Source organism: Bidens hawaiensis, unplaced genomic scaffold, assembly GCF_021521415.1.
Source record: "Bidens hawaiensis isolate Kalapana, Puna unplaced genomic scaffold, B.hawaiensis_p1.1 tig00023412_1, whole genome shotgun sequence".
NCBI classification, from domain to species: domain Eukaryota; kingdom Viridiplantae; phylum Streptophyta; class Magnoliopsida; order Asterales; family Asteraceae; genus Bidens; species Bidens hawaiensis.
In genome coordinates, this window is record NW_027493674.1 from 1 (window position 1) to 4,553 (window position 4,553).

The 4,553-nt window shown below is 36.3% G+C and overlaps 1 pseudogene; it reads left to right on the top strand.

The window, feature by feature from the left end:
* Positions 1-617: 617 nt before the first annotated feature.
* LOC143567494 (geraniol 8-hydroxylase pseudogene) lies at positions 618-1,354 on the top strand (annotated as a pseudogene).
* The last annotated feature ends 3,199 nt before the right edge of the window (positions 1,355-4,553 follow it).

Sequence of the window (4,553 nt, forward strand, 5' to 3'; positions counted from 1 at the left end):
TTCATGTTACCTGGTTGATGTAATATTTGACATTTTGGTTATGTTTATGCATTTAGACTTTTATACTATTGTGCTCAACAATCACGACTTAGTCGCCGCACCTCGATTTTTCCGCCATCACGATCGGGGTGTGACATCTACCTTCTCTTCCACGACTGTCAATATTATCGTCTTCGTAAGTATTCCTCCCACTATTTAATTAAAACCATAACGAAACTCGATCAGTTAATATTCAATAAAGTTACCCTTAAATTTTAAACATAAAAAGTGGTTGCTTGGCTAGGTAAATGGTTATTTCTCATTTTTATTAATTTATTTGATTCATTAAACAAATATTAGTGTTACTATTTTTATATGCAAAACATATTATAGCGTTCGGTGCACGAGTTTTATCATTAAAGATGCGCAAAGATCTGTTTAAAAGTAACTTTGTTTGATTCCTTGCTCTTAATAGTATTTGATTTGATATAAAATCTGTCAAAGCACTCGATGTACAACCTAGATTGATCTTTTTTTTTAAGTTAAAACCTAAAATCATCTAAAAGGCATTTAAAGTCATCACTTAAGTGATTCAATCATAGTTCATGGTGTTAAGTTTAATGACTAAGAGAATTAAAAGGTTTCAGATAGTTTTAAAGTTAATCGATCTGGCATGCATATATCATTACAATAGGAAATGTTCACAGCGGGGACAGACACCACTACAAGTACGCTAGAATGGGCAATGACAGAACTACTCCACAATCCTCATGCTTATGGAAAGTTACAAAATGAAGTACGGGATGTTGTTTCGGGGGATCGAAAGCTTGAAGAGAAGCATATAGACAATCTTCCTTACTTAAGAGCAGTGATTAAGGAAACTCTAAGGCTTCACCCACCGCTCCCTTTCTTAGTCCCACACAAGGCCATGGAATCATGCACGATGTTCGGGTACAATATCCCAAAGGAAACACAAGTGCTAGTTAATGTATGGGCAATTGGGCGTGACCCTAGAACCTGGAAAGATGCGTTGGAGTTTAAGCCAGATAGGTTCTTGGATCATGACAAGAACGTTGATTACAAGGGCCAAAATTTCGAGTTCATACCATTTGGTTCTGGTCGAAGAATGTGTCCAGCTGTACCCCTCGCATCACGAGTGCTTCCACTCGCTTTGGGTTCACTTTTACATAAGTTTGATTGGGTTTTGGGTGACGAGCTTTTAGAGCCAATGAGATGGATATGAGGGAAAGAATGGGTATAACTCTTAGGAAAGCTATTCCATTGAAGGCTATACCAATACCAAAACCATAAGACAACGATATACGTTGAAATTGATAAGAAAATATGTGTATATAATAGTGAAAGAAATGGGAAAATTAAGGTACGTGTTGTAAACTAAATCATTGTTTCTTTCATCATTAGAGGCTGTTTGTGATTCCTTATTTTACCTTCTTATAACTTTTCATTAAGTTAATAAGTTACAACATTATAACTTATAAAACTTTCTTTTCATAATATAAGCAATCCCAAACACCTTATTACTTTTTAAAAGTTAATAAGTAATAAGTTGGTGAAACTAAGCAATCCCAAACAGCCCCTTAATTAAGGAATGCATTTGAAATTGCATGAAGATGTAAGAGAAAAAGGTGAACGAAATAAGTTTAATTTGTTTGTTTTATATATTGTTATATATTATATACTCTGTTTTTGTATTACTAGATTTTATTTGAAATATTGGTTTTAAATAATTATTGTAACAAAACTAGTATTCCGTTGGCTGTTTAAAAAAAAAACCAACCTAGCGTTCAAGTCACGCACAAGTAAAAAAGAATCACTCTTTTTATACCGGTCATAATTGAGTTGATCTAAAACATAAATACCTTTACGCTTTGATACATAAAAAAAACTTATGCACGTATACTAATATCATTCATGTTCTAATGTAGCGCATTTAAATACGTGCTTCCTTTCAGTGTTCATAAATTACGAATTTAAGTTAAGACGTAATGTGCAAACTGGGGCCAACGAAATACACCATCACAGTGCGCAAGTTCTGTCTAGCATGCAAAGAATAGGGTACCAATTCAACCCGTCTCGACGCGAGCGTAGGATTACTAGTTTCATTTATATGCAATTTAACATGGTTTACGCTCGTTTATTTAAATTAATTTGTGCTAGCATTTGCTCACAAATTTAGTAGAATTTTTCATTTATTTTGAATACAAATAATTATTGAAGACCGTCACTAAGCGATTATTATTTATTGAATTCATACTTTCTATATGAAAGAATCCCAACGGATCAAAACGTGCTAAAAACGGAGTTAAGTTGAATGAGAAATCGATGCTTTAAATTGTGTGTCTGAAACTTAAAAAAAAATGAAAATGGGTTTGTTCCACCATAGTGAAACAATAAATCTAGAGTTGATTTATATATGGGAACGTGTGGAGAACTTTATTTTTCTGTAACAAGGCACACCTAGTGGCAATTGCAAGGGTGTGACGTCGCCGCTCTCGACCCTTGACCAGGGATGGTGACGTGACTATGGACGAGGACAAGACCAGGGATCGATGGTGACATGACTATGGACGAGAACGAGGAGAGATGTGCTTGTGACGTATTAATGGTGTAATTTGCACGCGAGCCGCCTTTACTATTTTACCTCATGGCTTGTGGGTTATGTACCTTTCCAGATTCCACCATTTAGATGATTAAATACTTCATTGACTATAAAGTCAACTTATCTTCAAAGTCAACTTATGACTTAAGTGTTCCAAAAATCTCTTGCTTATATAAAATCATACGTGCATAGATTAAGAGTAGCTGCTAAACTCGTTAATGCAATCATATTCCGACTTAGAAGAATTTTCAGATTTTGCGAATCTACATGCTCTTCATTTTAGGTACGATCTGTAGGACATGGATCACAATTTTGTTAAGCAATATTAATAACACAAATAAGTACTCTCTTTATACAATTTGGCAAATTGTAGTACATATACCGTACACAAATTTAAACGAGAATAACAACAAATATAACATATATACATATCTTGATTCATACCGAAGTCCTTAACTTGTGCTCGAACACCGAATTCTTTGACGAGTTGAAACTGGACCGAAGCCGAATTGATCATCGTGTTGAAACTGCACCGGAACCAAGCTCACATCGTCTAGCTTGTGTTCACCGAGATCCGAGCATCACCTCCAAGTCATGTCTTTATTGTACACCTCTTCCCTTGGTGAACCCGTCTTAATCACCCAAAAACGTCTACACCTTTCTAGCTGCAAAACTAAACAAACTGTGGTTCCCGGTTGTGGCTGAGGATTTCTGTTAAACAGAGCTCCCTTAAAACAGATTTCGGGCCAACTCCGCGAGCCTGTCTGTTTCCCAGTGTACAACAGCCGAAGCAGTATGTACTGCCGGGATTACCCTAGCACCCGAACTATATTTGTAACGAGAGTTTGGGATCATGAAAGTTGGAAGCGAACTGAACTATCTGTGGTTCATGACTCAATTGTTGTGTGTTTAATGTCGAGTTGTGACTGATCGGGTTTTTCGGTTTTAGTGTTGTGGTAGTTTTGTATTTCATCTCGCGCTCCTACCCACTATATATAGAAAGTTTTTGATGAGTCAGCAGGACATGTGTCAACGTATGACATACACACATGACACTTGTCAACAAGATGCATACACAAACGACACATGTCTCACGAGGTGTCAAACATGCAAGGGACGCGGTTCAGGCGCTGACACATGGTGCGATTACTCACCATGTCTGTAACACTCCAGCCCGGATGGGGCTGACGTGTCACAATGCACATGCTTTCTGAACAAAAGACATAATTTTTGTTTATTTACTTGTCAAAGTCATAATACATTAGACAAGACAAACTTAAGGCTAATTTATAAACTAGCACGTTTAAAAGATATTTTATTAGGATTCTGATGCTTTATTCTTCTCTCTTAACCCCGCCCAAATTAACCTGCGTACCTATATAAAAAAACAAATTACAACGGAATGAGCCGAATGCTCAGTACGGAATAATAAGCTTAAACAATTAAGGATTTAATGGGGCGTCATTTAGATTGAACGTATAATAAATGATACGATACAATGTAATCTTATTAAATAAATTCAGTCGTATCATACGGATGTACCCATGACTAAAACATAAAACGTGATAATATACAGGTAGTTACTCCTGTATTTATCACACGACATGGCGAGTTGGCATACCCGCTATCCATCTCCTTAATATTAATCCTATGACCGATCTATACGCCTCCTAGTAGTCATATGTACCACTTGTACTTAAGAGACGCCGTGAACTGATCTCACTGTCACGGGTGGTGCACATGTTGTCGATGCCGCAACAACATGCTCGTGGGACACTCCACGAGATGCAAAACTCAGGATGCTAGAGTACAAATTACTTATTCATTTAATAATCATAACATATATTGGAACATGCGATAATGAGTACAACTAACATAATTCTATCGCATGACGTTAAACTATATCATAGTCCGAATAGCAATTCAACGAAAAGTCATCTAAATTGATATTTTA